The sequence below is a fragment of the Cylas formicarius genome, unplaced genomic scaffold, assembly GCF_029955315.1.
Source record: "Cylas formicarius isolate icCylForm1 unplaced genomic scaffold, icCylForm1.1 PGA_scaffold_6__28_contigs__length_40554024, whole genome shotgun sequence".
Classification (NCBI taxonomy): domain Eukaryota; kingdom Metazoa; phylum Arthropoda; class Insecta; order Coleoptera; family Brentidae; genus Cylas; species Cylas formicarius.
In genome coordinates this window covers 32,816,819-32,830,602 of record NW_026844347.1, presented here as the reverse complement: position 1 = coordinate 32,830,602, position 13,784 = coordinate 32,816,819, and the positions used below count along the sequence as shown (strand labels likewise).

The following is a 13,784-nucleotide window of genomic DNA, read 5'->3' as shown; positions in this document are numbered from 1 at the left end:
TTGGGCGCCTCCTCCAAGATTAGAAAAATAGGTAGTTTCCATTAAAAAAAAAGTTTTTTGGCAATTTTTTTAATTTCATTTTTGATCTTATTTTTCGCGTATTATTATGTATCGAAATTTATTATGAAATCCGTTATTGGAGATCTTTATCTACAAGAAAACTTGCTCAAGTGAACAATAAATGCTTCCGAATGAAGTAATTGCCAGATATTTTACGTCCTGCAAACGTCATTTTTCGCATAAAAAATTAAAAATGTCAGAAACGATTAGAATAAGGTATAGGATATTATATACAAAATATATCTATACTCGCCCACAAAAAAATGAATTAAAATGTTGTATATACAACATTAAAATAAATAAAAGGTTTGTAATACCCCAATTAACTTTTGTATTTAACTTTTGGCTCTATTCCCTATAGTTTCTGAGATAAGGTAGTGACTGAACATAAGCACCCTATTATAATATAATAAAGAAAAAAATTTTGGTTAATTTTTGGGCTTCCTTGTCCCACCCGCCCCACTCTAATGAGGTTTTCCAATTTTCTACTGCAATATTTGTTCTTCTCAATAACCAATTAGCTTTTTTTCAATATTTAGAGGAGCATCTGCGCCATTCAAAATTAAAACCATATTTTCGCAGCAAATAAAAATTTGTCCCCCTGCCTGCCTGTCCCCCCCGATAAACAAAACGATATTGACATTAACCTTCGGCGTTGTACCGCAAAAGAAAAATATTAATAAGCTTGCGCATATTGGTCCGGTATAAACAGGTAAGAGCGTCGCGGCGTTAGTCTGGCGCGGGACACGGACCGAAATAAGCGCGTCTCAGGCGTCGCGACGTACGCCAACGCGAGTGGTATTGGTGAATTTTGAAAATTATCGGAAGCGCGCGATGCCTTAGGTAAGTATCGAAATTTTTCCATCCGACGATTAAGTTTTCCGCCTCACCATTCTTATTAAATACGCATATTCGTTTTTGACATGTTAATCGCTTTCGGAAAACTTTCTACGAAATAAAAGCGACGTTATGCAACTTACCTGTAAGATGGGGGGTTATTGGTGACGTGCAAATCCATCATCGGACGTCTCGTTTGGCAATTTAGAGGGAGTTTTCATTGCCTCGGGCCCGTTTTGTCTCGCGCGACACCAAAAATTCTAAATTTAGAAGAAAATTTAGGCAAAACTGACCCCGGATTCGTCTATTTATATTTATTTAGATAATCTAATGAGATGAGAACTATTCGCCTATAGATTGCTCGCACGGAACTGCTTTTATTTGCTTTTATCTTCCACGATTTTTAAATTAATTAATTTAATGAATAATAATGAATTAAAAAAATTAATACTTATCAAAAACTGCGACTAATTTCGATCGAAGTTTTCCTCTGTACAATATTTGTTTCTATTTTTATGTCATGTTTTACCAAGAACTACAGAGTTAGATTTTGAAAACGGTTACGTTTATATCTATAATCATATTATATCTATAATTAATTTGTATACTGCGTGTCAAAGTACTAGATCTCTCTTGTTAATCACTATTTTGGAAAAATGTTTTACCAAGTGTTTCATAAAATAGAGAGACCCACACTTTAAAAATATTCTATATATAGATATATCAGATGACGCGTTTCAGAAAAGCGCACCAATACTATTCTTTTTTTTAGATAGGAACAGCTATGTATTACTGAGAATTAACGAAACATTAACTTCAACTGCTGATTCGATTTATCAAAAAGTGTTTATTTATTTATCAAAATTAATGTTGTCTACTTCAAAGTAATCCTTCCTCCAGGTATAAGGCACTTGTACCGACGTGTTTTTCCAATAATGTAATCCTCTAAGCACTTCTGCTAAGCACTTTCTGGTATAGCCTTGAGTTATTCGAGTGATTTTTTCTTTATCTTCTCAATCGTTCCAAACCTCCTTCCTTTCATGGCTTTCTTGAGTTTTGGTAGCTGAGGCATGATTGTGGTTTTGTTTTTGGCCGAAAAATTAGACACAAGCAACTATGAGTGGGAGGTGCATTATCATGATGCAAAGTCTATGAATTGTTTTCTTACAATTCCGGTGTTCTTACTTCAAGGCAATACTCTTTAGTATCCGTGCGACCTTGTGGTAAGAATTCTTGATGTACTACGCCACGATAATCAAATAAGACAGTAAGCAAAACCTTGACATTTGATCGAACTTTACTTGCTTTTTTCGATCTTGGCGATTCTCGTTCTTCCACTGGGATGAATGGGCATTGGTTTCGACGTCATAACCATATTCCAGTTACGACCTTGTTAAGCATATCAGGATCGTCGTCAACGTTGTCAAACATCTCTTGAGCGATGCTCCTTTCACGGTCCTTCTGTTAAAAATTAAGCAGTTTCGAAACAAATTTTGCAGCTACACGTTTCATACCTAAAACTTAAAAAAAAATGCATGACACTAGCCAATAGATATCCCGACGTCTTCAGCCACTTCTCTAATAGCGATTCGACGATTTTTCAACACCATTTATTTATTTTTCTTCAAAGCTTTCATCATTTATTGACGTGCTTTTTTTTTGTTCAAAGTAGATTCACCATATGACGTTGTCAAAATTTCAAGTGTCCTGCAGCACTGTAGTCAATTTTTTACACAAAATATTATATAAATTCTTTGTTCCAACTAACCAAAACACATCTAACGCTTCTGTCTTACAAAAAAAATGTGGAAACTGGCTGCAACTGTGAATATATATTTAAATTTTAGGCATGTACAGATTGTTTTAAGAAAAATCAATTTTATAATCAATGTTTATCACATTCTGTGAGAATTTCGGTCAACATTATTAGATATCTGTCTAAGTCAATATGTAGCACCATCATTTCTCTGCAACTTGTCTTATTATCCAAGTCTTTATTTCAGTTATTAAATAAAATACGGAATTCAATGTCAAAAGAATACGCTTGCCAGATTACACGGGAAGTTTTACACATGCTTCAAGCACAGTACAAAATAATTTAAATGAGATGAATACTGAAAGTCTGGGCCTGGCCTCCACGCAGTCCAGACCTTTCTCAATACCATCAGTTGCCTCCTTGAATGACGTATCAGCAAAATAAGGGCTAATATCGATCAAGCACAAATTAAATTCTAGACTTTTTATTTATTTTTAAATTTTATTTTTGTGCTTTCGATTTTGATATTAAACTCGGCATTTAATAGGCAAGATGGAGACCTAAGATAGACGCCTAATAGTGTTGGACTGGATATGAAACTGGTTTTTCCTTAAACACTCTGCACACGCCTAAAGCTGAAATGTATATAAAAATGTTTTTGCAACATAGTTTGTGAAATTTATGCTAAAATTTAAAAATATATTTCAAAATCTTGTCAACAGTTCACGAAAAAATTAACTTTCAAATTGATCCAAATTTTTGTGTGACTTAAGTTTGTATTGTTTGAATTGTATATTGTAAAGTGCGTCGTTTATTTATATAAATATATAAATAAATAAAGGCATCAGTCGATGCCGGGTTAGTTCATTTTTGCTTATTTTCCATAGTTGAATTTCACTACCTTTCAAATCTTAACTTAGATTAGATTTTAGATATGATTATTAAATTTAAAATTGCTTCCAAGATTTTTAGTTTCTAGTACGAGTGCAAACGTTAAGAAGTAATTCCTACCAACGACGGCTTTTGCACCCGGTTCAGGTTCCAAAGTACAATTGTTACAATTGTTTATATATAAGAGATGCAATATTATGGCAAAGTACTATATTTCACTTATTTTTCGTTACCTGGAATAAATATTTTAATAATTGCTGCATAAAACCGAATTTCAAACATTTCAAAAATATTTTCAGTTATGTGGAGTGTTTCATAAAACTCAGATATTATTAAAATTATTATTTTTTATTGGAACACCCCATATATATTTCAAACAAAATCTCTTGATGCAGTTTACTTAAATAAATCAACGCCCTCAAAAATCGGGTTTGTGCCTTACTTTTAATAGCTGATTTTAACTACTAACTTCACACGTCAAATATCACGATCTTTTGATATCTTTACATTATTGCAACTAATCCAAAGAGAAATCAGGTGAGCAACGCACCGAGATAAAAACTTTTCACTCGCGCCTCTTAACCTTAAAAGTCTTATATTTCTAGCTCTTACGTGCAAAACTTTTTGGTCCTTAAAGCTTTTAGCGGTTCGAGATTTCGCAGTCAAGAATTCCGCGTCTGTTGATAACGTAACGTAATTCTTACAAATTTGTTCCTTTAAAGCACTTTACTTATAAAAATTAATGACTTGAACCGAGACGCTCGAAAGCGACGAACTTTCTAGAAAAATGTCAAACTGATGGCGTTTTTTCTCCCCAAATGTACGCGATAGCCATATATCATTAATAATTTTATTTTAAAGACGTTTAAACTGAGCGCTAGGACTTTTATTTTACTTCTGGATTCCTCCTGCGTTGGTTTTTGTTGACTCGAACTAGCTAACGTTTCGCCAATCATCCTGTTGGCTTCTTCAGAGCTTGACTGAAACTGGCTCGCATTTTACTCTATACCTGCTTATATATTATATTGTTTGAGGGGGCGGAGCTATATTCCCATATTGGTAACAGGTAAAGACTTGTTAAGACTGTTAGGTTGCTTATAGATTTTCATAGACTCTCAGATTTTTCATTGGTAGAAGAATTGATTACATTCAAGAATTTTAGTTTTATCGAATAAAATATTGATGAGTTTATTTGCCTCTTTCATGTTCTTTTAGCCTAGTTGTAAAGTGGTGAATCTGGTTTTAGAACTTTTGATATGTAGTCAGTGACGTTTTGAGTGTAAGGAAAGGACCACAGTGGCAAGTGTAGGATTGCTTTCGGCCTCATTGCTATTCGAAGGTTGTGGTGAAGTGTATTTTGTGAGGGAACGTTTAATATCTTTAATGGGGAAATTATTAGAGGGGAGAGCAGAGGTAAGGTATTTTAATTCTAGGTACAATGACTAGGGCTGAGCTAGTTGAACCCAGAATTGAAATAGCTTACCTCTGTTCTAGCTACTTTGACTCAACGAAAACCGACGCAGGAATCCAGAAGTTTTATAAAAAGTATTACAGTAACATGTGGAAGTTTCTTAAAAATATATTTGAAATGTGTTTTCAAACAGCTGTTACTTTTGACTATTTCAGGTCAAAAGCAACTACCAACATTACGCTATTCAAAGACTTCCAGCGATTTTATTGACCCGAAAAACTTTAGCAAAATTAAAAAATATTATAAAACATTCTTTTGATTCTTTCATAAGATTTTTGCATAAAGAGCAGCATTTACTTCTTTACGTGTATGTATTATCTCGATTTCCTGTATATTTTGCAAAACCTTTGTACAGATTTGTGATAGTTGGGAATGAAGGTAATAAGTTTACGGTATCACAACAGCTCTGTTTTTATTGAAATGCAAAATGCGTCATTAAAAATAAACCAAAATGACTATACTTGATTTAAGACCAGGCAGAATCAGTTTGATGAACATGATCATTGGGAACTTCTTTTACACATTTTTATTGCTTGGATATTAGTTGAATACAGGCCACGTCTATTAACGAGGCTATTAAGGTTAATTGTAATAAATAAACCTACATAAGAAAAATTTTGACTTTTTATGTCTTTCTAGTATTTTTAAAACATTCAATTCAATCATATTTCCTTACCTTAAACACAAAACTACATCATGTAAAGTATTAATACATATGAACTGCATTTTATAACTGGTTGGAAAAGGGGTTATTAATGTCATTTTAAAAATCGTTTTCTTTAAAGGTACAACTAAATCATCCTTTCGAAAGCGTTGTTTTTAATATAGTGGATAACTTTTAAAATCCATATTATTAATTTTTTTTTTAATTTTCAAAAATTTTCATGTGTGTTGTTTTCTTTAATAAATAAGTAAAACTATCTCGTGGAAGAAGCTTCAAATGAATATTTTGCAAAAGACAAAAAAGTTATATAAACCATGAACTAAATCGTTTTTCAATGGTTCTTTCAGTTTTTCCCTAAAATTTCTTTGGAAGCCGTGTTTTAATAAGAGAGTGATATGCATCAAATTTCAAAACGATACCTCGATATACACATGAGATATTATTAATAGGTCTGCATTTAAAAAAGTTGAGAAACCTTTCCTATTGAAAGCAAAACGTTGACATGGAAAGTGGCATAACAAAAGTCCCGTTATTTTTATCAAAAGAACATTATGGTTAATGGATTGACCAACTTTATTGTAAAGTGCATGTGTAGTGCGTAGAACGACAAGGACCCTTGTCGTAACCGGAAAACAAAAAAAGAAAAGTCGTTCGTTACAATGTAACGGTTATTTTATTATCATAACGTAGCCGGAGACGAATTGAAAATGAAGCGAAAATGAGCTAAAGGAAGTGAATCACCAAATTAGCCTGTCTATTCAGATCAGCTTCCGTTTCCGAGTGCGAAGTCAGCGTCGCACATATTGATTTTTTTTCACTGAACGCGGACATCCTTTTCAACCGATAAAGTTAATTTATTCAGTAGGTAAACTGATTCTAAAACTCAAGCTGTCAGGGAACTTGTTTTACGGGAACAAAGTTGGACAACAAAATTAATGTCGGTTTCGTTTGTAAATTACAGTCCGTAGCAAAATGTTTGTTGAAAATTTATGAAAAATATCGACTTGAATATTTTACTCAGCTGGGTTTGGATTTTTAACAAAAACATAGATAAATTTATTAATTTTTATTATATTTTCATTCGCTTCAAGGTATCAATTTTAAGTCTATTTCAGAACGGTGTGGAGTAATTATCAGGTATGCAAAAGGTCTACAAGCTACTTTCATTGTTTGGCATTGATTTATTTGCACAATTCTTTCTCATTATCTCTCCCGGATTTGGGTCCATTTGCGATGGACGATTATTTCCTGAAGGCACTTTAATACCCTTGACAAGCTTAGTGAGTACTGATTATACTTTTTCCTGGTCACATTTTTGGTATTACATAACATTCGTCAATTCACGTTTCATCAAGATGAAATATTTCATAGGCAACAAACAATTTCATCGCTTGCCAATAAATGCTTCTCCCTTCGCATATTTTTAAAATGGTCCATGAAAGTTCTCTACTTTTTAACGGAGTAGTTGATATCCTGACCAAGCTCTATTAAATTTTTATGGAGACTTTGTTTTTAGTGTCTCCCTGGTTGGTCTGGACTTTTCTTTAAAATGAATGAATGAATGAAAATGAAACTTCGTCATAAAAAAAATAGTGAAGGCCAATATATCAAGAGGGACGGTAAGTGGTTAAAATTGGCAACAAAACTTAATTACTAGCATGGGACTGACCACAGGGATCAAAAATAATTTTAATGCTTGAAGCTTATCAACACAAATTGCGCACACCGAAATTAAGAGGAATTGGGAGTAATATCCCATTTTTATTGCCCCACACTTTTCAGAAATAAAGTATAGATATAATCTAGAGAGATACAAATATAATTTCCAGTGCCTACGAAACACCTGCATGGTAAATTGTGATTTAGAATTACCTACACTTACCAACAAAACTAATTTTTTAGTGTTTAATAATTGAATGAAGTAATGAATGAAATGTGATGATGAAATGATGAAATATGATTTGATATATTTTATGTACAACGATTTCTACGTAATAAGGATAGGACACCGTGAGATCTACGATGTCAGCATTTGGCCACGATGGTACTATGAAGAGACCGTGAGATTCACATTGTCAGCTTTTCGGATACGAACCTATAAAGTCTTAGTTTTAAGTAATATGATTATTCTTGTTGTAACTGCTGCTGCAGAAAGTCTTAATTTTCGATTGTATTTTGAAAATAAAGTTTTTAAAAAGTCACCTCGTCTTCGCTTGAACATAATTCGGGTGATGGTCCTATGTAAAAATTTCGAGTAAAAATGTGGCTTTTTTTGCGTGCGCTACAAATTATGAAAACAATATTTAATTAGTATACAACCTTGATCATGATTCATGTCACTAAACTAGGTTAGATGCGACAGGCACATTTTTCAACTGGCGTTTCGTGACGTGTTTGTTCAACTACACGTCAGTACGAACGGCAAAAATAAACGCTGAAGTTTATTTTGCTTTAAATGTTTGTTCTTTCGTCGGACTGAAATGTTTACGGAAGTCAATAAAATTTGCCACGCCGTTTGAACGCTTATCGAATAGACTTTTTCCTCAATCTAAGTAATTGGAACAAAACTCTTTTTGTTATGGAAATAATAATAATTATTACTATTATTCCCATAACTCCACTTTCCACCGCGGATTATACTGCTGCATCAAAAAGTGCCTACAGCTCAGGAAAACTTAAACAAGTTGAAATTAAGTTAACAAAAAACAGAAAACTTTTTATTCATTCAATATCCTTGACAATAATATTGTAACTTAAAGTCCTTTCAGATAGAAAAAAAACTGACATGGTAGCTCAAAAAACTTGCTACCGGCATTCATACAAAAAGTAGCAAAGATTATTTTTGGACTAGAATATAGAATAGAATATCTTAAACAAACATTCATAATTAACTTTTGATACATTTTTATATGACTGTCGTGTAGTTCATTTATTTATTATCGGATTTAATATCAAGCATACACAATCAGCCATACAAAAGTCGCTCGACATATAGGATTACTATCCATCAGGCTCGTTTAAAAGAAAAAAGAAAAAACATTAAAATGCATAATGTGACATATTTTAATTAAAATATGCGTTATGCAAACTTTATGCTGTTATGTATTTTATGTACGTATCGTATATATGCTCGTGATACCTTCTTGAACTTATGACATAGTTATTATATAAAACATGACTGTTAAAGCTTATAAGCTAAGTAATCTATTCTAAACCGTGAAATAGCTAATTATTCGACAACGTTGTTCAACTTCTTAATCTGGAAACGAAGAAAGAACAGAGATTAAAATAAACATAAATTATTTATGCGTCGTATGTTCAAAAAAATGTACTTCATTTGGCTTTAACTGAGTAAATTTTTGAACAAAAAGAATTATCCTAAGGCAATATGTGTTTTTACCATGTGTAACAATTAATTGTATTTTATTGTATCATATCATATCGTCATATAACAGCCGAATATCAAGATAATATTTAATAAATATATCGTATCTATGCTGGAGAGGTAGACATACTGCGACGTCAGAGTATGGGCAAAATTGAAAGCATAGAACATTCCGCGATAAACATCTGTGGCTTAATAAAAACAATTCCGCGAATTTTATTAGTGGACGAACAACTTGATAAAGCTGCGAAATAAGCGAGCTGTGGAATGATAAGGGGTTATAATTGCATTTATTGTTAGCAGACATATTTTCTTCCCGTTTATATCACACGTAATTTGGCAAATATGGATGTACACTGCAACCACAGTGATGTCAAGAGTGCCTCTTTAGTGTTGTCTATAATAGTGTCTAAATGCTGTTTGTTTTCGAAAAAAAAAAACAAATGAAATTCAAAATAAATAAGAACTAAAAGTTCAAATTTTCACGAAATTATATAGTTTGACATGACAATTGTTTTGACAACACCGTGTCTTTATCAAACATTTGATAAAGACACGGCGTTGTCAAAACAATTGTCATGTCAAAATATATAATTTCGTGAAAATCTGAACTTTTAGTTCGTATTTATTTTGATAAATGGATTTTCATCAAGTAAAAGCCTCCTCAGTTCAACAAATGAAATTGATTCATATTGTCCAAAACAGTTCAAGATTTCATTTAACTTGACTTAATTAAAGCAAATCAGGTTTTCAGTTTTAGTAAATGATTAGTAGTTAACTAGTAATTGTAAATAGTTTCCCTGTATGAAAGCTCCGTCGAGTTAAGGAACAAAGCTAATGCCCTAATTACTAATTGCTTATAATTATTGAACGCCGCAATGCTTCGCAATTGACAAATATTATCCATGCTCAACCACAATTGCTTTGATATCTTATTGGTCTGAAGTACTAACAGATTATACTTCCAAGTGAGAGAAGTTTCTATTATTGAACCTTCAAAAGCGATGGGATAGCTTCCATAAGTAATATCTGAAATGTTGCGGGGATGTAAGTCAACGTCCCCAGAACGAATAGCGAGAACGTGTCAAGAATTCTTTAGTAATTTTGAGTTTTTTTGACTTTTGCACTGGTTTGGTACTGCTGATTTTGTTATTATATATTGCAAATGAACGGTTCTGGAATTGAAATTAAACATCCAAAACCATATGTTTCCCTTGAATATTGCAGTCCAGGTACGTACACTCCGTATTGACAGTTTCCTTTTGAAATGAACTTTACGTTTCTCATTTTAATTCTATTTATAACCTGTTGATACCCACAGGTTTAAATTAGAGGATCGGCAGTCTATTTTTATAATTCAATACCACTGGCCTAGAAAATAGGCTTGTCAGAACTTAAAATTAGCGATCCCTAAGTAGCTGACTGCGATCGGTGATGAAATTAAAGTTTCCTCCAAGGTGTAATTTGTTTATTAGACTCACTTTATGCTGCTATTTATTTATTATATAGTTTATGCACGGAATGGATAAATTATGTAGTTGGATTGAATAACGGCCACAACTTTCACGGTAAGAACTGTTAATTTCGCCCCTTGAAATGCAAAGGGTCTCTCCTCGTTTCATTGTCAAAGGTTTGTTCCTCCATCGAAAATTTACTACCGCCTCTACGTCGTTTGTCTCTCTCCTGGTTAAGCAAATCAATTGTATTAGGTAACTAACAGCAGAGGAGTATTTGATTATCTACCAACTTCAGTCTCATTAATAACGGTACTTCCCCTATACAGTTCATTTTGTGCAATATAACACGCCAGAAGATATCGTAATATTGATCAGGAGTTACAACATTAATGAAAATATTTAATTATTGATGAAGTCGTTGACAAAGGTTTTAATTGTTAAATAGACATTTCAATTTATATACATATATATATATATATATATATATATATATATATATATATATATATATATATATATATATATATATATATATATATATATATATATATATATATATATATATATATATATATATATATATATATATATATATATATATATATATATATATATATCTGTGTATATATATATATATATATATATATATATATATATATATATATATATATATATATATATATATGTATATAAATTGAAATGTCTATTTAACAATTAAAACCTTTGTCAACGACTTCATCAATAATTAAATATTTTCATTAATGTTGTAACTCCTGATCAATATTACGATATCTTCTGGCGTGTTATATTGCACAAAATGAACTGTATAGGGGAAGTACCGTTATTAATGAGACTGAAGTTGGTAGATAATCAAATACTCCTCTGCTGTTAGTTACCTAATACAATTGATTTGCTTAACCAGGAGAGAGACAAACGACGTAGAGGCGGTAGTAAATTTTCGATGGAGGAACAAACCTTTGACAATGAAACGAGGAGAGACCCTTTGCATTTCAAGGGGCGAAATTAACAGTTCTTACCGTGAAAGTTGTGGCCGTTATTCAATCCAACTACATAATTTATCCATTCCGTGCATAAACTATATAATAAATAAATAGCAGCATAAAGTGAGTCTAATAAACAAATTACACCTTGGAGGAAACTTTAATTTCATCACCGATCGCAGTCAGCTACTTAGGGATCGCTAATTTTAAGTTCTGACAAGCCTATTTTCTAGGCCAGTGGTATTGAATTATAAAAATAGACTGCCGATCCTCTAATTTAAACCTGTGGGTATCAACAGGTTATAAATAGAATTAAAATGAGAAACGTAAAGTTCATTTCAAAAGGAAACTGTCAATACGGAGTGTACGTACCTGGACTGCAATATTCAAGGGAAACATATGGTTTTGGATGTTTAATTTCAATTCCAGAACCGTTCATTTGCAATATATAATAACAAAATCAGCAGTACCAAACCAAATTATTGATGAAGTCGTTGACAAAGGTTTTAATTGTTAAATAGACATTTCAATTTATATACATATATATATATATATATATATATATATATATATATATATATATATATATATATATATATATATATATATATATATATACATATATATCTGTATATATATATATATATATATATATATATATATATATATATATATATATATATATATATATATATATATATATATATATATATATATATATATATATATATATATACATATATATCTGTATATATATATATATATATATATATATATATATATATATATATATATATATATATATATATATATATATATATATATATATATGAAGATATCAGTTTCGTTAACCACCACCATTGTGGCAAGCCTCTTCCGAGGTTTCCGGTACTTTGGCCACGGGTTTGAGCGCGATCGCACGTTTTTTCCGGAGATTTTAGCCAAGCGACACGTCTCAACCATTCGTTTATTGAACTCTCGCTGCACCGTGCCAAATTAAACTCATTACTAAAGCGGCACTTATCAAACTTGTTGCATAGTATACAACTTATGGGTTTATGGGAAAATATGGAAAATACTTTCATGCTTAATTCTTGCCTAGGAGCAGAGCTAATTAGCATGAGGATCAAAACTATTAAAAACTACTTGATATAAATTCAGCACTGAAAAGGGCATGACTAATTATCAGTCACGTAATTGCTTTTGCGAAATAAGTAAATCATGCGGCCGACATCTAATAGAAAGAAAAATGCAAAAAAAGGATATTTCCGCCATTAATGAACCTCTCTAAGAGCTTCTGGGAAAATGCTCATAATGAAACATTTTACCGCGAAGTAATTAGTTATCGAAAATGATAGAGTGTACGAGACAAGGCTTTGTTTACGGGTTCTGTGTTAAACCTATCCATGACATCCATTATGACAGCACTTTTTTGAAAAAACGAATAACACTATACAGAAAAAGTTTGTTAACAGAATTTAAGGCACTGATTTCTATATGTGGCGCCACTTTAGGGATAAAGAAATTGAAGAGCAACATCACAATGAAAGTTTACAAATAAACGTAAACACTAAATAAGTACTTAATCAATTTAAAAATACAAAAATTATAACAAAATTGGTAGCATACATGTTTGTTGCCGAAATATATTAGAAACCCACATATTTGTCGATAGTTGTTCTCATAACATTTCTGCCTCGAAATGACGCATTTGGCAACGTACTTTTGAACACCCTGTATAAAAAGTTTAGGCAGCGACGCTAACATATTCCTGCTACGATATACATTTTCCTCAGTAAACAAACAATTATTTTGAAATAGAATTTGCGAGACCTTGGCTGTTGCAACAGACTAAATCATTCAGAATCATCGGTTTTGTTTGGACTCGGGCGTGTAATAACTTGTTACAGTTTATGCACTGGTTGCAGTTGTTAAAATAGCAAAAAAACCATTAGAAATAAAATATTTTAAAGTTAGACGCAGATATCCCACAAAAATTAAAAAAAAAACAAAAATAACCCAAGGTAAAATTACAATATTACTTAGTATTACAGGAGAACAGTACATTAACTGGCCTCGAAAGCTTTCCAAGGAGGTCTAAATATTTTTGCAACTATCCATATAATATAATTTTAATTTTACGTATATATCTGGCGGAACAAGAAATGTGGCGAGTTAGAAGATGTTTTTCCAATCTTCTGCTTTCCATTTAGATAGATAAGTAGATAGGGCACTAATAAATGTGCAAAAGAGTGCAAAATT

General features: G+C 31.8%; 1 protein-coding gene across 9 annotated transcripts in view; it reads left to right on the top strand.

Moving 5' to 3' along the window:
- The first annotated feature begins 766 nt into the window (after positions 1-766).
- The window catches only part of LOC132703706 (guanine nucleotide exchange factor VAV3), a 176,937-nt gene continuing 163,919 nt past the window's right edge, over positions 767-13,784 (top strand). For all 9 annotated transcript variants that reach the window (XM_060673124.1, XM_060673128.1, XM_060673127.1 and 6 more), the window contains exon 1: positions 767-903. The gene's annotated coding sequence lies outside the window, so the exon portion shown is untranslated. The remainder of the gene's footprint in view (positions 904-13,784) is intronic.